This window comes from Saimiri boliviensis, chromosome 11 (genome assembly GCF_048565385.1).
Source record: "Saimiri boliviensis isolate mSaiBol1 chromosome 11, mSaiBol1.pri, whole genome shotgun sequence".
Classification (NCBI taxonomy): Eukaryota; Metazoa; Chordata; class Mammalia; order Primates; family Cebidae; genus Saimiri; species Saimiri boliviensis.
The window spans coordinates 67,122,501-67,144,424 of NC_133459.1; positions in this window are offsets into that span (position 1 = coordinate 67,122,501).

The following is a 21,924-nucleotide window of genomic DNA, read 5'->3' on the forward strand; positions in this document are numbered from 1 at the left end:
TGCAATAAATCTTGGAGAAAATAAATAAGGGAGCCGGGCGCAGTGGCTCACACCTGTAAATTCCAGCACTTTGGGAGGTTGAGGCAGGTGAATCACCTGAGGTCAGGAATTCGAGACCAGCCTGACCAATATAGTGAAATCCCGTCTCTACTAAAAATACAAAAATTAACTAGGCATGGTGGCATGCACCCATAGTCTCAGCTACTTGCGAGGCTGAGACAGGAGAATTGCTTGAATCCAGGAGGCGGAGGTTGCAGTGAGCCGACATTGTAACACTACACTCCAGCCTTGCTCCAACCGAGCAAGACTCCATTTCATAAGGAAAAGAAAAGAAAAGAAAAGAAAGCAAGGGGAACATTTTGGGATCAATGAGCTATTATCTCCCCAACCAAAGCCTTGAGAATGAGAATCTCCATTGGTTAGAGTACATGGCAATTACTCTTTCTCCAAATGGAGTGAAGGAGTGGGTAAATTTGAGGACCAGGAATAAATGTGAGTGTTTGGTAGCCACTTCACTACTTCTTCAATGTGTAGACTCTGAAAGCGTGTTAAGGAGAAATAAGGAAAGGAAAAGCGTCTTATACGATGTAATTTTACACATCATTGGGTTTTTCCTCACATTTTCTGGGTAGAACAGAATGCTATATCCCCTTCAAGAGGTATTTCCTCTCTGGCCTAGTTATGTTTCTTTTTCTTTACTACGTTAACAGTCGTACAAGCACCTTATGCAATTTCAGTGAATTGTTGCTCAGATCAATCAATACAGTTCCAGTACCGACAATTTCTCAAAGCACATACCCCTTTAAAGTCACCTTGTGAACAATTCTGCACAAGCCTCATTTAAGGCTCCCTTGAAATTTAAGTACTCTGTAGGAACGATGATGCCTAATCGATTTTCCACAGCAAATTGACCCCCTCAGACCTTGGGCAAGCATTGGAGCTTGCCATAATAAACTGAAATGGGAGCCTTTAGGATAAATGGTTGTGGGGATGAGGGGAGAAGATTCAGAGGGTGCTGACCTGCATTGGAGAATGCTGACTCATTCGTCCTCCCAAATAGCCAGTTAGCATGGAAACTCTCATAGTGGCAAAAGAAATAACCGAAATGCCTGTATTTCTTCTTTTGCTGAAAACTCCAGGCTCTTTAGTTCACATTTTCTTGATATTTTGCCCTCAACATCGAGAATACAACTAGGTATGCTTATCATATTTTTAAGTAAAATGGAAGGTTTTATTTCCCTTCCTTTACAAGAGGAACATACTCATTAAAAAAGTATAACCTACAGAAAGGCCAAAAGAAGCAGAGAACATTCTGCCATGTTCTTAACACACAGAAATAATTATCGTTTCTTTATAGTTTGGAGAGTCCTTTTTCTCCCTAGAAGTAAATTTTTGAATATATGAAAAAAATACAGTTTTAAGCCTATTATTTCTAGAATTTGATTGCTTGCTTTTTCCTCTAGCATAAGGTAAAGGTATTGAAAATTCACTGTCAACATTCATTGTAAATATTGTGTTTGATTATAGCCCAATATTTTATTGAATAGTGTGATTTAATTATCTTTTACTATGGGATATTCAAGTTATTTTCAGTTATTTCAAATTTAGACTATGATAAAGATAGTATTTCAAAGTAGTGGGCAAATGAAAATAATATTCTGAACACCATTATCCCAAAATGGATACCACAAATTAGATTACACTTCTTAACTTTTTTCTCAGATGAAGTGATTATTTCATATTTAAAATGGTATACAAAAAGGGCTAGCAGAAGATAGGATGAATGTAAGAGTGAATTATTATATAATCTTGGTATAAGAGGGAATTTCTAAGAAACAAAGCAGAAGTCACAAAGAAAATATTTAGTATATTTAACCTTACAGAATTTAAAGGCTGCTTTTAAATATGGATACATACATAATGGTGAAGGAACTATGACAAACCACACTATCTAAAAGACTTAGAAATAAATAATTAAAAAGACAAAAAAAGGACATAAAATGGTCTAAAGTTTATGCATAGACGATACACCACAGAAAAGATGAGAAACATTTTAAATGGTCATATATCATAGTAACAAAAGACATGTAAAAACATGTTGTTTTATCTAAACACTAGTAACATCTTGTGCTGTCATAACTGTGGGGAAATAGGTATTTCCAAGCACACAGGAGCTGATACAACTTCCCTACAAGATACTTTAACAATATAAATCAAAGACCCTAAATATTGGATACTTTCAAGAAATTGGGCCAGGCATAGTGACTCACACCTATAATCCTAGCACTCTGTGATGCTAAGATGGGAGGATTGCTTGAGGCCAGGAGCTGGAAACCGGTCTGGTCAACATAGTGAACTGTTCCACAAAAGAAAAATACCAAAATTAGCTGAGTCTGGTGGTGCACTCCTGTAGTCCTAGCTGTTCAGGAGGCTGTTGCAGGAGGACTGCTTGAGCCTAGGAGATCAAAGCTGCAGTGAGCCATGATTGTGCCACTGCATCCCAGCCTGGTGACAGAGCAAGATCCTGTCTCAAAAAAAGAAAAAGAAAAAAGAAATTGAACTTCTTGTATTGATTCTAAGCATGCAATTAAGGAAGTGTCCATAGGTATGTACACATAGATTTCTCCATGTTGTATATAATTCATAAAGAGTAGAGTGTAACCTAAATGTCTAGTCAACACTAGATTTTTAAAAAACGCATTGGCATGATCTTTTAATAGAAAGCCATGCGATTCCTAAGTAAAACGATGTACATTTATATATTACAGTATTATGGAATTGAAAAGAATTACATTTTAATGAGAAAAAACCATTATTAAAGAAAATGTTATTTTATGGTAATCTGTTTTTTGCATATATTTATGTTTCTGATCACTTTGAAAACGTCTGAAGGAATCAGCCAGGAAATGTTAACAACAGTTATTTCTGGGGAATGAGATTTTGGCTGACATAACTTTACATACCTCCCTCAATCTATATTTTCTGTTTTTTGTTTTATGAGAATCATGTATTTCTTAGTATATACTTGTTTAATAAAAATATGTAACAAATACTTAAATCCATGTATTCAGCTGGGCATGGTGGCTCACACCTGTAATCCCAGCACTTAGAGAGGCCAGGGTGGGCGGATCAAGAGGTCAGGAGTTCAAAACCAGCCTGGCCAACACGGTGAAACCCTGTCTCTACTAAAAATACAAAAGTTAGCTGGGCATGGTGGCACTAACCTGTAGTCCCAGCTACTCAGGAGGCTGAGGCAGAAGAATTGCTTGAACCCAGGAGGTGGATGTTGCAGTGAGCCAAGATCGCACCATTGTACTCCAGCCTGGGTGACAGAGTGAGACTCTGTCTCAAAAAAATTCATATATTCTTAAGTATAATTATATTTATTATATTTTACCTTAGGATACATAATTAGAATTGAGAAGTTCAGTTCAAAAGGCATGAATATTTTTAATTTTTTTGACATATATTGCAAAAGATGTATCAACATAGCAACTCCAGAAACAGTACCATAAAAGTGCCCTTTTTTTTTTTTTACCATATTTACTCTTGCCATCATAGGTGAAGTGATTATTAGTGAGAGTACGTTTTCATATTTTAAAATGTTTGTTAAGCAGTAGAATTTTCACTGTTGAAAATTGTTTCTTGGAAGGCATATTTGAAAAACCATAACCAGAGAGCTTTTATTAGAGGCAGTAAGTTTTTAGATCATTATAAAAGGCCACATTAATTCCTTGGTCTATGGGGTGATAGTTATTCTAGGAGGGAGAGCAAACTGGAAGGCTCTGGAACTTCCTCACCCCAAGAAAGATATTTAAAACAAAACAACCACCACCTCATCCTGAGGAAGAGTTCCTACCCTAAGGCCTTTAAGGTTTGCAGAGATGATCCTGTTAATCCACCATTTAACACACCATGATTGCCCTGAAAAAGCAGACGGGTCTTGGAGGGTGACAGTGGACTCTCATGATCTTGAACCAGTAGTTGTTCCAATTGGAGCTGCTGTGCCAAATGTGATATCTTTGCTAAAGTAGATTAATCCTGCCTCAGGACATAATATGTGTCCACTGATCTTGTGAATACGTTCTTTTCCATTTCTATCAGGAGGAAGGAACAGAAGCAATTTTCATTCACATGGGATGGAAAACATTTTACATTTATGATTTTGCCCCAGAGCTATGCTAACTCACTGGGCCTGTCCTAATATAATCCAAAGGGATCTGGATTGTCTGAACATTCCACAGAATATCAGTTTAGTTCACTGAATCAGAGGCATCATGTTTATGCAATCAAATAAGAAAGAAGGGGAAAGTACCTTAGAGGTACTTCGGAGAGTAGAAGAGAAATCTTAGGAAGCATCCTTACAGATTAATGACATTTTTAGAGGCTCAGTGTTCTAGGGCATGCCACAATATCCCCTCACATGAAAGAAAAAATATTATTTTGATTTTTTCACAACTAGGAAGGACAACATTGGGTAGACATTTCTGGGTTCTAGAAGCATATATTTAACACTTGAAAATATGGCTCTATTGAATGAGTCCAGAGCAATAAAGCCCTCTGCACCTGATATAGGCTATAATGTAGGCAGCTCTGACATTTGGGCCATATGTTTGGATAGTTCATATAGCATTAGGGATACCTATGATGAGAACAATGCTATGTGGAGTTTATAGCAAGCTGTGGTTTAAAAAACTACAATACAGACCTTGTGTGTTCTAAAGAAAAAAGTCATGTACTCTGCTGCAATGGATTACAAACATTTTGATAGACCACTCATAACAGGCTACTGCACCCTGATAAAGACAGAGCTCCCCACCATGAGCCATTGTGCACCATTTGAACAGAACAGCTCATCAGAAGCTAGATTCTTTTTTTTTTTTTTTTTGAGATGGAATCTTGCTCTGTCGTCAGGCTGGAGTGCAGTGGCACAATCTTGGCTCACTGCAGCCTCTGCCACCTGGGTTCAAGCGATTCTTCCACCTCAGCCTCCCAAGTAGCTGGGACCACAGGCATGTGCCATCATGCCCGGCTAATTTTTGCATTTTTAGTAGAGACGGGGTTTCACCATTGCCAGGATGGTCTCGATCTCTTGACCTCGTGATCCGCCCACCTCAGCCCCTCAAAGTGCTGGGATTACAGGTGTGAGCCACTGCGCCTGGCCAGAAGCTAGATTATATCAGGCCCACAAGTCATATAGCTGGGCAGATCCAGCCAAGAATGAAGTCACTTTGAGGAGCACCAGGCAAGACCTCAGGAGTCATATGGAATGGAGGACTGAAACTGACCAGAACTGGCCAGCCTACTGATTAAGTAAGAACACTTTAGTCATAATCGAAGACCCTGTCATCTATCATGAAAGATAGAATTCTGACAATAAATGAACTAGTACGTTGTCCTGAAAATGCTTATGAATCACCTATCAAACTTCTACTATTCAAATGAGTGGTGTCATTTTTCTAAGACTTGATATATGAATTGTTTATATTGTGAGAATGACTCTCAGTCACTCTAGGGTGACACTGGCACTTAATAAGATGTTGCATATACTGCCTACCTCTAATATTCTTTATATACCTTCTTGTTTAATTGCTCCACCACAGTTATCATCATCTAACATGTTATATACTATTTATCTTGTTTATTGTCTCTCTCACACCAGAATGTAAACTCAACAGGAGGAATGATTTCTGTCTATTTTGGTAACTGAACCTAAGACTGCACTTAGCATCCAGCAATTGCTCAATAAATATCTTCTGAATGAATGAAAGCTATATAGGAGTCTAGTGCAGTATCCTACTTCTGTTTTGTCTGGTTAATAGGGTTATATTAATACGTTGAACTTGGAATGAAATAAAATGGATTCTCCAGTTACAGCAATAGCTGGGAGTTACAGTAGTAACTGGGAGAGGTGGAGAAGCTGCTTTATGAAGGTGTTAACTATTTTCTGACTGTTTTATTTATTCATTTGTTCTTAGAGGCAGGGACTCACTCCATTGCCAAGGCTGGAGGGCAGTGGCATGATCATAGCTCACGGCAGCCTCCAACTCCTGGGCTCAAGTGACCCTCCCATCTCAGCTTCCAGAGTAGCTGGGACTATAGGGATGCCATCATGCCCAGTTTTGTAATTTTTTTTGTAAAGACGGGGTCTGTCTATGTTGCCCAGGCTGGTCTCAAACTCCAGGGCTTATGTAACCCTCCTGCCTTGGCCTCCCAAAGTGCTTAGATTACAGGTGTGAGCCACTGTGCCCAGCTGGCTTTCTATTTGTTTATGTCATTTCTTGAGGGGACAGCAGTGGCCCTGGTTAACCATAGAGCCAGCTCTAGGCTACTTTCTTTATAACAGGAAAAACCCAAAGTAGGAAAATTCTGACCTTTCAGGTGATTTTGAAGTTCTCCATTTGGTGAAGAAACACAGGGGCAGAGGCTGTTCCTACTGGTTTGAGGTTGCAACCTTTGAAAGTCATGCCATGGATGTGCAGCCTGGACTAGCTTCTCTCTGGATATTGGGAAATAGTCTTTCACTTTTGCTTTTTATTCTTCTCTGGTGTCTCTCTCTTCTTTGAACTGGTATATCTTCACCCTCCAAGTGAGAGATAGGTATTTGGTAGTAGAGAGATAGGTAGTGGGAGATGGGCTCAAGGGTGAGCAAAGGAGAAGTTACAGTTTGGTCAGCATGTGAACATGACAAAAATGGTGTGTGGATTCTGCTCAACTTACTAACAGATGCAAGGTAGAATGGCAAAAAGGAAATTATTTTTGTCCAACAGCATGCCTGAAGGCAAAATAATTTATGGTGATCAAGAGACTATACATGTCTCAAAGAATAGGTAATTAATAATGATGTTTCTATACTCTTAGAATCAGACTAGAATTCAGTGGTTTCTGGGAATTACAACAGCTACGTTTTACCCACATTCAAATTAAATTCATACCAGCGTTAAGCTAAGAGAAACGGTATTTGCCAATTTATTATTACAAATGGTCACATATCTACTTTTTATCTTAGGAAATTTCTTGCCATGACAAAGCAATGGAACCATATTTAAGCGATAATTTTTTAAAAGAATTTAAGGACTTGCTTAGGCTTGTTTTATTGATCCAGTATTAGGCCATGGCTCCAGAGTGCTTATATATATATATATATGTATATATATATATATATATATATATATATATATATATATATATACGTATATATATGTATATATATATAATGTGTATTTTTTAAATTTAATTTAATTCTATTTTAAGTTCTGGGATACATGTACAGAGCGTGCAGGTTTGTTACATAGGTAAACACATGCTATGGTGCACCTATTAACCTACCACCTAGGTATGAAGTCCCATATGCATTAGCCATTTTTCCTGATGCTCTCCCTCCCCACCGACCCCCTGAGAGGCCTCAGTGTGTGTTGTTCCCCTCTCTGTGTCCATGTGTTCCAATTGTTCAGGTCCCACTTATCAGTGAGTGCATGCAGTGTTTAGTTTTTCTGTGTTAGTTTGCTGAGGATAATGGCTTCCAGCTCTATCCGTGTCCCTGCAAAGCACATTTTCTCATTTCTTTTTATGGATGCATAGTATTCCACGGTGTATATGTACAACATTTTCTTTATCCAGTCTATTATTTATGGGCATTTGGATTGATTCCATGTCTTTGCTATTGCGAATAGTGCTGTAATTAATATATGCATGCATGTATCTTTATAATAGAATAATTTATATTCCTTTGGGTATATACTCAGTAATGGGATTGCTGGGTCAAATGGTATTTCTGGTTCTAGGTCTTTGAGGAATCACCACACTGTCTTTCACAATGATTAAACCAATTTACATTTTCTAGGTAAGAATTTTTAAATAATATTGCATTCCATTTCCAAATTTAAAAAAAAAGAGTAAAATTAATCTAAATTAATCCAAGTTCTTCATAAAGTCTTCTATTTCAATATGGTTATATAAACTGCCATGCTATTCCATTAGAATATAATCACTTGAAATTCATTTTCTACTGAGGATTCATTACGAATGATGAAATTATTCCTAAGTACTATCACTAGAGTGAATCAAAGTGAATATTTGAACCTTTAGTGTCTAAAATAAGTATTTTTTTTCTAATTTGTCAAAATGCAAGAATTTGTAGCATGACACATGAGGGAGTTGATTTAGCACAAAAATACTGACTTTTGCATCCTGTGAATTTTACCTAGAAGGAAATGTGGGATGATCTGAACTGCATTCTATTCTATTCAAATTCTAGCTGTCTTTTCATAATGAATGACATGATACCAACAGGATCTGCCACTGATTGACCACTAGTAAATGCCAGAAACTTAATGAGGTAACTATATATATATATATGCACATACACACATGAGTAAATTAAACTATATACATTTATGATATATAAATTAAACTATATATCATAATAAATTATGTATAGTTTATTCTTTATACATTCTGCTATGAATGCAACTATGAACAGCTGGTGTTACCATCTCCATTTTATGGTTGAGGAAACTGAGGATCAAATAATTTACATAATTGTATCCCAAGATTATGCAATCAGTAAGTGTGATTGGTCTCATATTCCAAGGCCAGTTTGTCCAACAATAAAGACTGTCCTCACCAATATTATGCTTGGCAGCTTGTTACTACAGTGGTGTCATTTTCTGACAGCTATACCATTGTTTAATGTTTACCTGGAAGTATCTGGAAAGGTGCCAGCAAAGTATCCCATCACTTTCCTGTCCCCTTTTTAAAACAGCTTCTTCATCCTATGAGCTAAATGGTTTTTAAAAATAAACAATGACAAAGTTCAGATATACTACATACAAAAAAAGATTTATGTTCACTTGAAGGACACCATAGAATTTTAACAAGTCAAGGTGTACATGAGTCTTCTGAGATATAAAGACTTGAGTTTCAATCACAGGTTTGCCACTTATTGGTTGTGAGTCCTTGTTTGGTATTCTGGTCACTTGCCTGTTTGCTCTTTTATCTTTTCCTTGTACTTTCTCTGCTCTATTTGGTATTGCAGGGCACTGACTTCATTAAACTGCATTTCACAGGCTCTTTTGCCTATTGGATTCTAGCTAGGATCAACAAATGGAGGGCACTGGAAGAGAAAGGAAAGATGAAATAAGAAGAAAGTTTGTTTCTTTCTCTCCCACTGTCTTTGCTACAGTTAGTCCTTGGGCAGTGGCTCCATCTTCTTTGTAATTTATAGTTCCTGCACTGTAGTGATTGTAGCTTATATCAGGCCATTCAAACACTCGGAGTCTGATAATAACACCTATTCCTTGGCCCTTCAGTCCTAGGGCTGATGATGGCTTTTTGCTATTTCTGAGTTCTGAGTTGCTTTGCTACCTCTTATTTGCTTTTTCAGCTCTACCAACCCCTATGAGGATAGTTCTCCATATTAAATATTTCCTACTAAGCTACTTATTGTGAATTCTGATTTGCTAACTGAAACTGACATAGCATGGCCATTCAACTTTACTGAGACTCAGTTTCTTTATTTACAAAATAAGAATGACGACAACTTGCAAGTTACAATCCTTAGCTAGAATAAATAAGGAAAAAAGACATATTAGTAAAATCAATAATGAAAAAGGAGATATTATAACAGATGCCTCAGATATAAAAAGGATCATAAGAGACCATTATAAATAATTATATGCCAAAAATTATATAATCATAAAGAAATACATTCCTAAAAACATACAATTTATCAAAACTGTATCAAGAAGAAATAGGAGCCCTGAACAGACTAATAACTTATTTGTTATTAAGAGTTAAGCTGCAAACAAAACCTCTCAACAAAGAAAAGCTCATAACTAGAGAGTTTTACAGGTGAATCCTGTAAAACCTTTAAATAATTAATAACAATTCTTCTTAAAGTCTTCTGTAAAATAGTAAAGGAGAAAACACTTCCAAACGCATTTTATGAAGCCGACATCACTCTGATCAAAAACACCACAAAAGAGCCATATAGTCCAATATAACTGATGAACATAGATACATAATTTCTCAAAAAAATACTACTAGCCAATTAGATTCAACAGCACAGGAAACAAATTATCACCATGACACATTGTGATTTATCTCTGGGATTCAAGTTTGTTTTAACATATGCAAATTTGCCAATATGCTATACTGCATTAACAAAATGAAAATTAGAAACCACACCACCATCTCAATAGATACAGAAAAAGCATTAACAAAGTTCAGTATTTATTCATGATAAAAACTCTCAACAAAAGAGGTATATAAACAATATACCCCAACACAATAAGGGCCATTCATGGAAAACCCACAGCTAACTTCACAATCAATGGGTAAATATTGAATGCTTTTCTTTTAATTAGTAGCAAGGCATGGATGCCCTCTCCTACCACTTCTATTTGACATTGTACTGGAAGTCCTAGCCAAAGCAATCAGATAAGAAATAAACAAATGCCATCCAACTCAGAAAGGAAAGAGTAAAATTATCTGTTTATAGACGGTAAGACCTTATATATAGAAAATTCTAAAGACACCATTAAAAACTATTAAAATGAATATATCAATTGAGTAAAGTTACAAGAAACAAAATTACATGCAGAAATCAATAACATTTCTTTACACTAGTACCAAACGATTCAAAAAAGGATTTTTTTAAATTAAAAAAACCACACTTATAATAGTATCAAAAAGAATAACATACTTAGGAATAAATTAAACCAAAGACACAAAAGATATGTTTATCGAAAACTATAAAACATTAATGGAAAAAATGGAAGAAGATACCAATTAATGGAAATATATCTTTTGTTCATAGATTGGAAGAATTAATATTGTTAAAATAAGCTTATTTTCCAAAGAAATCTGTAGAACAGGTTCAATGAAATCCATGTCAAAATTCCAATGGCATTTTTCACAGAAATGGGGGAAACCATTTTTAAATCCTAACTGAAAGTCTGGGTCAGTGAAAGCGATCACTTCTGTTTTCAGGGGCAAAGGAGCACCAAAAGTTTTCACCCTAGCTGAGTCCTTTGGCAAGACTCTTCTCAGCACCTCAAGAATGGCAAAGCTAAGTCAACAGAGCATACCTGGTGTGGCCAGCACAGGAAGTTTGAGAAAAGGACATTAGAGAAAAAAGAAATAGTTTATGGAGGAATTTTGTTGGAAACTTGCCTATATATTGAGCTGAAGAGAATCCTAGATTGAGGTCTCCAAAAGACCTGTTCCAACCACAATTTTATATCACGTAGGAAGATGAGGAAGGAATGAGAATGACTGTATAACTCATGTAGTATTTTGGTAAAAATCACGTAGCAAGAATGAACTGTGTCATTGTTCCAACTCTATTACTGGTTTGCCTCATGATACTCTTATTTCTCCATCTGCAAATACTTCCTGACCCACAGAGCTGGGCTTTGTTAAGGTGAAATTTAATTTAATAAATATTTATTAACATTAATTATGTGCCTAGTAGTGGTATACGTCTAGGGATGCAGCAAAGTGATTTCATTCCAGTGAGACAGTCAGACAATAAAAACATAAACAAAAACAAAACAATAACAACAAAAACATACTTGAGCAGCATGGATAGTATGTTAGATAGTGATAAATATTACAGAAAGAATAAAGTAGGGAATGTGGGGAAAGGGTCATATTTTACATAAAATGATCAGGTAAGGCCTCAACACAGAATATTAAATATAGGTAAAGACTAAGTAAATGAATAAACAAGCAATTGTCTTTCTAGGGATAGATCATTTAAACAGAGGAGAGACAAAGCAAAGGTTCTGATGCAGGAATGCTCAACAGGTTTATGAACTAACAAAAATGCCAGCATGTGGATTAAAGAAAGATGACAGAAGATTCAGAGATGTAATTGCATGTGGTAGGGTGTAATAGATCTAAAGGATCTTGGAGGCTACTTTGGCTTTACTCAGAGTGAACAGCAAAGCCACTCAAGTGTTTGGAGCAGAGAAGTTGTATTACCTAATTTATGTTTTAATGTGATGCCTGCAGTTTCTGGTTGTTGGCAGGATGAAACAGGGCAAGAGTGTGAGAGGGGAGACTGGTTAAGAAAGCCCAAGTTCCACCTGCTTCTTTCTGTCATTAGCCTCTCCTTGTTGGTTGTATACTTCCTTCCTAACCCCCACTCCCACTGCTCTTTTACTTCAAGTTCTCTTATAATTCTCTTTCTAATTTTATCAGAAAAAGAGATAATATAAACTTATTTATTTTGAATTGTAAATGATATATAAGTTTTGTTGAATAAGCAGAGTGTGTGGTTTAAACAAAAAGAAAGAAGCTCTAATTGCTGAATGACAGATATAAGTGGACAATATTTTATTTGGGTCAGAGGGCCTTTTGAAAATACCTGAATGACTCTATACAGGTACCCAGATACTCTGAGTAATGAGGCCAGCTTCAGTTCAAATATTTTATAACAAAAGGCAAATTGTACACACAGAAATGCAAACAGAAGACCAGGCTTCCTTACAAATCTCACAGGATAATAGAATATTACATTAATACTATCAACCTTAATCCATTTACTTACTATTTCATTTGTGGGTTTCACCTCCTTAATCTGTCTCCAATCAATCTCTTCCTTTTGTTAGGACATTCAACTTCCATTTTGAGAACTGATTTGGTCTTCTAATTTGTTTCCAGTGCTCCAGGCTTAATGCCCAACCAAACCAATTTTCACACTAGAATGATCTTCCTAAAATGCCAAAAAATAAAAAAATAAATAAATAAATGAAAAGTTGTAATGGCTCTCCCTTGCCTTAGGATAGTCCAGTCTCTTTGTCTGATGCATGAGTTCCATTAGGAAACTAACCATCCCACCGCCATGTTAATGCATCCTACACACATTTTCTCTTCCAGCCACACTCCATGCTGTCTCCTTCCCCTGGGCTTGTGTGCTCTCTACTTTCGTTTCAGTAAACATTCTTATTCTCTTCATCTCCGTACTTTCCCCAACTTTTCTAACAGCTCGTTTCTATTCATTCTTCAGAATTTGGTATAGACATCAACTCCTATGAAAAGTCTTCCCTGATGCCTATGACTCAGATTCCTCTTCCAAGGGTTCCCATAGCAACCTTCTCTGGCATTTTCACACTTAACATAGCAAAGAGATTTTCTGTTAGTTGATGGTTTGCCCACCCCATTAGATTTTGAGTGCTTAAGGTCAGGGATCTTGCTTTATTTGAGTGTTACAGTGCCTATGAAGGCATCTAATGCATAATAAAACCTTAATAGATGATTGAGAATATAAATGAAAGCTGTATATGGGACTTCTTAAGAAAGTCAAAACATGAAACAAGAGAAAATGATACAATTATTCCAAATAAACCAGTTGCTTAGGAGAAATATAACTATTCCGATGCTGAGGCCAAGGGGAAGTTTCTCCCTTGGATCTTGAAAATGCACTAAGAGTATATAATAGGCTTAAATGCTATGTAAAAAGTAGTAAACAATTACCCCAGTGGTTACAATAAATTAGTGCCACTAATCTTTAATTTGCTGAAGTTAGTGAGGCTGGACATGATGATAACTTTAGTCTTTTTCCCGTTTTAAGTAGTGTTTAAATAGTGATGATCATTGCAGTGTAAACTCCCTGCAAAAAATTTACATATTCATTTGTAGGTAATTTTCTAAAACCCAAACATATGCTTAAAAACCTTTTTAAACAGAACATTGGTCTAATTTAACATGACTTTAGCTAAATAATTCTTCAGTGTAAAATAGAGAATTATATGTGATAATTTAAAGAAATTCCTTATGATTATGAAAATGCAGTATAAAAAGCCCAAATAACAATAAGTATAATGTTAAATTGCATTTTTAAGGCCATTAAATAATGAAATTATGTTTTTCTTTCAATTAAGCTATAAATTCTTTAGTTCTAAAAATAAAAATGAAAATGGATATGGACCTCTTTTTTCATTTTTAAAAACTTTGTTTGAAAATAGCAATCATTGGTCAATTGATTATTATTATTACTTCATTATGGCTTAAGAGTAGATTACTTTAGTCACATCAGGTTCCCATTAAGTTCTAGGGCTTAATTACAGTTTTTCAAACCCTGAAATTTCTTATCCACAATGTGACCCCTGCCTGCCTGCTTTGAATATCAATTTTCATGTTCTCAAGGCTCTGGAGGGAAACTTTCTGAACTCATGACAGCTCCCTCCTGAGATCCCTGCCTTCACAATAAGAAACAATGAAGTGAGTACCTCATTTGTATTCGCTCAATAAAATAAAAGGAAGAAACTGAGGCAAAATTAATATAAGTAGAGTTTATTTGGACCATACTTTGGACAGCGATATGGAATGATAGAGTTGTCCTAAATATATATTTCAATTAGCAGCAGTTACCAATGGATTTCCTATTTGTTTTTCAAAGCTCAGCTTTCTGATATATGGAATGGATTTCTAATGAAAAAGAAGCAGCAGTTCCTGAATTTGTTTACCAATAATTTACATTAAAATAGCATAATCTGTTGATTAGCTAGCTATACATTATTCTTTGTATGACAGATTCCATGGCCAGGCACAGTTGCTCATGCCTGTAATCCCAGCATTTTGGGAGGCCAAAGCAGGATGATCACTTAAGCCCAGAAGTTTGAGATCAGCCTGGGCAACGTAGCAAGACCTCATTTCTACTGAAAATAAAAAATAAAATAAAATAAAATAAATTAGCCTGGTGAGGTGGTGCATGCCTGTAGTCCCAGCTACTCCGGAGGCTGAGGTGAGAAGATTGCTTAAGCCTGGGAGCTTGAAGCTGGAGTGAGCCCTGATCACGTCATTGCATTCCAGCCTGGGCAATAGAGCAAGCGTCTGTCAAGAGAAAAAGAGAAAAGGGAAGGGAAGGGAAGGGGAAGGGAAGGGGAAGGGAAGAGAAAGAGGAAGGAGAAAGGGGAAAGGAAAGGAAAGAAGAAAAAAAGAAAGAAAAGAAAGAGAAAGAAAGAACTAAAATTCTAGAAATATGAAGATAATGGGTGAGACAGCTCATCAGGAACAAAATTACTTTAAACAATTGCCCTCAGGCATGGGGAAGGAGATGGCATGATGAAGTCCGACACTCCTGTCTCTCTGGGTCTGATACATTTTACATACTTTACGCAGCTCAGACTGTTGTGAAAGATTTTTCTTTTCTCAAGTTTTCAGTCCAGATCATCCTCTAAATTGCTGTGCAAATCTGGTCAAGGACCATCATGCCTGTAGTTCTATTAAAGGAGCTGTTTGGATAAAAGGTTCCTTAAATTTCATTTCATTTTTACTGTCCTAAGTTTTGGGACTATGATTGTACAGGGAATTTTAATTATATCTATAAATTTTTCAGCCAAGCAAGTGCTGGATACCTCGGGTAAGGTGTCCCTCTTTGAGCCCCTAGACTGATTTTATCAGTACTTGGACCTCCTTTTTAGGAGTAAGCTTGTTGAGGCTCCTAGGATGCATAAAAGAACACATATACTTTTTGGCCATACAAATGTTTACCACCTCTATGTCACCCACCTTCTCATGGAATAAGGTAATGTCTCAGTCTAATCTTGCTCAGAGAGAGATACTTTGATGAAGAAATCACCTCAATAATGAAGAATTTTCTATATCTGGTCATCATAGTAATCTTCACCACAAAGGTGATAAAAGGAGACATCTGCTGAGATTTCAAGTGCCACGTGCACTAGAATCCATGTTTAGAACCCTGTCAATTTACAATTGCACATTAAAGGTTCTAAGGTATTTTACATTTCATTGGAGCTAGTGAGAACAAAAATCAAAGGAAGAAAAAAAAGGGGGAGAGTCAGTATGCAAACCAATTGCTATTTAAATCTCTTTGGACTTGAGGACATGAGACAGAGTAAAAGCAGGAAAAAGAAACATGAACTATCTAACTTCAGGGGTCCTGCAAACCCTGGTTCCAGCTGTATCTGAAATCACTAAAGCAAAACTATGATTGAAGAACTGACATGGAGATTTAAATGATAGTTGGTGATGACATAATTTGTGGTTAGACTGGATATATAGTGCAAAAGAAAGAGAAAAGTCAAGAATTACTCTCTGAGCTGAGCAACTAGGACAGAGTTACCAACAATTATAATGAAGAAGACTATTGACACATTGTGCACTAATGCTAAGCTTGTTTTGTGAGATAAATTGTTCATGTTTCCACGTCCATCCATGGCCTGGAATAGTTGCAGAATCATCACATTTATTGTCTTTTTTAAATTTTTACTTTAAATTCTGGGGTACATGTGCAGATCTTGCAAGATTGTTACATAGATATACACATGCCGTGGTGGTTTGCTTCATCCGTCTCCCCATCACCTAAATTAGGCATTTTTCCTAATGTTATCCCTCCCCAATCTCCCCACCTGCTCCTATCTCTCCCCTAGTCCCCCACCCCCGACAGACCCCAGCGTGTGATGTTCCCCTTTCTGTATCCATGTGTTCTTATTGTTCAACACCCACTTAGGAGTGAGAACATGTGGTGTTTGGTTTTCTTGTGTCAGTTTGCTGAGAATGCTGGTTTCCAGATTCATCCATGTCCCTGCAAAGGACATGAACTCATCCTTTTTTGTGGCTGCAGAGAATTCCATGGTGTATATGTGCCACATTTTCTTTATCCAGTCTATTGTTGATGGGCATTTGGTTGGTTCCAAGTCTTTGCTATTATAAACAGTGCTGCAATGGGCATATCTGTGCATGTGTCTTTATAACAGGACAATTTATGATCCTTTGGGTATATATGCAGTAAGGGGATTGCTGGATCCAATGACATTTCTATTTCTAGTTCCTGGAGGAATCACCACACTGTCTTCTACATGGTTGAACTAATTTACACTCACACCAGCAGTATAAAAGCATTCCTGTTTCTCCACATCCTCTCTGGCATCTGTTGTCTCCAGATTTTTTAATGATTGCCATTCTAACTACTGTGAGATGGTATCTCAATGTGTTTTTGATTTGTATTTCTCTAATGAGCAGTAATGATGAACATTTTTTCATATGTTTATTGGCCTCATAAATGTCTTCCCTTGAAAAGTGTCTGTTCACATCCTTCAACCACTTTTTGATGGGGTTGTTTGTTTTTTTCTCATAAATTTGTTTTACTTCTTTGTAGATTCTGGATAGTAGCCCTTTGTCAGATTGGTAGATTGCAAATTTTTTTGCCCATTCTGTTAGTTGCTGGTTCACTCTAATGATTGTTTCTTTTGCCATGCAGAAACTCTTAAGTTTTATCAATCCCATTTGTCTATTTTGGCTTTTGTTGCCACTGCTTTTGGTGTTTTAATCATGAATTCCTTCCTATGCCTATGTCCTGATATGGTATTGCCTAGGATTTCTTCTAGGGTTTTTATGGTGTTAGATCTTAGGTTTAAATCTTTAATCCATCTGGAGTTAATTTTTGTATAAGGTGTAAGGAAGGGGTCTAGTTTCAGCTTTCTGCACATGGCTAGCCAGTTTTTCCAACACCATTTATTAAACAGGGAATCCTTTCCCCATTGCTTGTTTTTGTCAGATTTATCAAAGATTAGATGTTTGTAGGTGTGTGGCATTACTTCCAAGGCCTCTGTTCTGTTCTGTTAGTCTATATCTATGTTTTGGTACCAGTACCATGCTGTTTTGACTACTGTAGCCTTGTAGTATAGTTTGAAGTCAGGTAACATGATACCTTCAGCTTTGTTCTTTTTGCTTAGGATTGTCTTGGCTTTGTGGACTCTTTTGGTTCCATAGGAAGTTTAAGGTGTTTTTTTTCCAGTTCGGTGAAGATGGTCAATGGTAGCTTGATGGGGATAGCCAATCTGTAAATTAGTTTGGGCAGTAGGGCCATTTCATGATATTGATTCTTCCTAACCATAAGCATGGAATTTTTTCATCTCTTTGTGTCCCCTTTTATTTCCTTGAGTAGTTTGTAGTTCATCTTGCCAATTGGATAAAATGTCAAGACCCATTTGTGTGCTGTATTCAGGAGACCCATCTCACATGCAAAGACACATATAGACTCAAAATAAAGGGATGGAAGAAGATTTACCAAGCAAATGGAGAGCAAAAACAAAAGCAGGGGTTGCAATCCTAGTCTCCGATAAAATGGACTTTAAACTAACAAAGATCAAAAGAGACAAAGAAAGGCATTACATAATGGTAAAAGGATCAATGCAACAAGAAGAGCTAACTATCCTAAATATATATGCACCCAATACAGAAGCATCCAGATACATAAAGCAAGTTCTTAATGACCTACAAAGAGACTTAGACTCCCACACAGTAACAGTGGGAGACTTTAACACTCCACTGTCAATATTAGACAAATCAATGAGATAGAAAATTAACAAGGATATTCAGGATTTGAACTCAGTTCTGGACCAAGCAGACCTATAGACATCTACAGAACTCTCCACCCCAAATCCACAGAATATACATTCTTCTCAGCACCACATCACATTTACTCTAAAGTTGACCATATAATTGGAAGAGAATCACTCCTCAGCAAATGCAAAAGAACAGAAATCATAACAAACAGTCTCTCAGACCACAGTGCAATCAAATTAGAACTCAGGATTTTAAGGAACTCATTCAAAACCGCACAACTACATGGAAACTGAACAACCTGCTCTTCAGTGACTACTAGATAAATAATGAAATGAAGGCAGAAATAAAGATCTTCTTCAAAACCAATGAGAACAAAGACACAACATGCCAGAATCTATGGAAATTTATCTTCTTAAATGATCCCTCCAACTTGGCTTTTTCAAACAGTTGTCATTGTTGCCATTAATAAAAACAAAGCATCTCAGAGATGGAGAACCAGCCAAACCACCTGAAATTCAGGGATTGCCATCACAAGAAAAATATTCAAGTGCTGGTGTTTGATGAGAAATTTCAGAATAATGACAAGGCTGCTTGGTCCTATGAAACTCCAACATATCTTTTCCCTTAAAGTAAATCTCAATGATTAATTGTCCAAAAGAACCATGACATTTTGCAGACATTTATGCATAAAGTAAGACAACAGTTTGGTTCTGTGGAAGTAGGCTGTCACTTGTTCCAGGGACAGTGTTAGCATCCTCAGAATACACTACTTAAATAGATTACAATGCCCATGGAAGTTGTGCAATCCACTGGCCTTGACATGTCATTCTAATTCCACTGAGAAGAATTATGGAGAGGGCAAATATAAATCTGTACCGGTGGTGATTGCAATGAAGAGCCACAGTGTGTATACTTTTTACTTAAAATTGTGTGAATAATAGAATGAATAAATAAAAATCTCCAAAATAACATTTTATAAGAAATATCTAGCATGTTTCCATTCATTTCTTTTCTTTTTGGAGGGGCCAAAACTGTGTAACATGGACACCTCTAATAGCAAGGAAGGCCAAGATTTTGTGTTTTGTCTGTTTGTTTTGTAGCCTTGGAACACTGATGCTCCAGAAAGATAAATCTGTTAATAACACAGAGAAGAATGAATAATTTGGTAGGCAACCAGCACTAGTAGTGTCTGCCATATATACTCCTTTCTTTCTTTATATAATCTAACTGGGTTAACCTTTTGTTTTCTTTGCCAAAAGCACTTGGATACCTGCAAAAATTCCAGCTAGCATTTGAGAAATTGCCCAATGATGACATTTTATATATAAAGTGCACTTTGTCACAATAAGAGGTAACAAAGAGAAAGACCAGTGAGTTTTTGTTTCTTTGTTTTCCTTTTAATATAGAATGGGCTATGAGAATGTTATTTTTAAGACTAATGCCTTATCCTAATCTTCGGTTTTACTAGTTCAGTTATTAACTTAAGGAAAATGAACCAAAGAAAAACATGTTAAAAAAAACACATTTATTCTTTATTAGTGTAAAAAAATTCATTGGCCAGAATTGCTATTATCTAAGTACCCTCAGACATGGCAGTGCATACAAAACACTTAGAGCAGTATTTTGATATTTGTTAAGCAATCAATCATGCCGCTTGAACTTTTTTATTCTCACCATATCCTGGAATACTTGGAAAGCCAAATTCAAAATATGAGTGTTCTGGGCAACATAGCAAGAACTTGCCTCTATAAAAAAAAGGTAAAAATTAGTAAAGCATAGTGATGCTGGCCTGTAGTCCTAGTTACTCTGGAGGCTGAGGTGGGTAGATCACTGGAACCCAGAAGGTTGAGATTGCATGAGCCATGACTGCACCACTGCACTCCAGCCTGCACAGCAGAGCAATAGACTGTCTCCAAATAAATCAATAAATAAATGCAACAGTTTTTGGAAAACATAAAATCAGGGTAAAATGAATTAGTTGGACATAAATAAAATAGGCCATGTGGAACCCAGAGAAGTTTTCATTATTCCAGAATACACCACTTTGATGGGCAAAATGCTTACTTTCCACATAATCTCTGTCTCTTTTTCTCTGTTTATATGCTCCCTACCTGCTTCTCCTTCTCTGTCTGACTCTTCCTCTCTTTCCATGTGAGGATAAGATTTGATAAATGATGCTTCCTAGTCTCTGATGTATCATTTCTAAAATCACATCAATAAGGACAAGAGGCAGGAAAATACTAGGTAGAAGGGTGTGGTACCCGGCAAAGGCCCCACCTCAAGCCTGGAAACATGCAGCTCAAACTGGGAACAAGCATTCCTAGTTTTCCTGCCCAAATGTTGCCTTTTCTAAGACCACTCTGGTCTGTCATGCTCCTATCCTCTGTCCATATAGACCCCAAGCTTCATAAGCAGAGAAACCCAGGAACAGAAGAGAGGCAGAGTGGCAGAGCAGTGCAGCAGAGGAGAGAGGAGAGGGAGCATCTGAATGTTGAGAGGAGTTTGGCCAGGGACGGTTGGAGGGGAAATGACCATGGATGGCCAAACCAGGGGAAGATCATCTTCCCACTCCATCCCCTTTGCAGCTCCCCATCTATCCCACTCAGAGCCACCTTCGCCACTAAACAAAATCCCCTCAGTCACCATCCTTCAAGTCCGAGTGACCTGATTCTTCCTAGACACCAGACAAGGACCTGGGTACTAAGGGGACAGGATGGATCCATGGATGGCAACTACTAAAAGGGCATTAATTGTAGCACAACCCTAGATGCTACCACAGGGGGCTGGGGCCCAAAAGCGCTTGCCCCAGCTCCTGTACTTGCCTGTCTCTGAGCTCCCCCTCCAGTAAGGGGTTTAAGTGAGCAGTGGTGAGCAAATGAGCCACATCCCTGTCCCAAATCCCATGGGGGGTCAGGGAACTCTCCCATTTCAACATGCTAGTCAACAACTCTTATCTACCTGCAACATTTATTTAAGACAGTCAAGATATAAAAGCAGTGCAGTCTGCTGCACTGCTCTGCCACTCTGCCTCTCTTCTGTTCCTGGGTTTCTCTGCTTGTGAAGCTGGGGGTCTATATGGACAGAGGATAGGAGCATGACAGGCCAGAGTGGCCTTAGAAAAGGCACTTAGAAAAAGTGCCCCCAATTTTTAAGGTTTTTATATTTGTTTCTTTTTAGATGGATGCTTTTCATTTTAGGGGCTTTTCTCCTTGCCAATATGATGAAAATATCCCAACCTGTTAGAACACTTTTATATCTTATTTCTTTGAAAGCCATCAATTTTCCTTGCATTATATTAGCTTACATTCTGAAAAATGACATTTTCGATCTTTTCTTTTGATTCTAGGAGTTTCTTTGATTACAGTGCTGCCACCCTATATTCCCTACGTAAAATACTCTATTCTTTGGAAACCATCTAATGTATAATCTCAGAAAAGACACACTAATGAGCTCAAGATTGACATAGTAATTGTTGTTTCAATGGGAAAAACATTCAGAGGGTGAGGAGTGTGCATTTCTCTTATTTCGTTTCAATAGTAGCAATCAAACTTCTAATTAAAATTAGGCACACAATTATTTCTAAATGATTTTGGTGACTTCATTAAT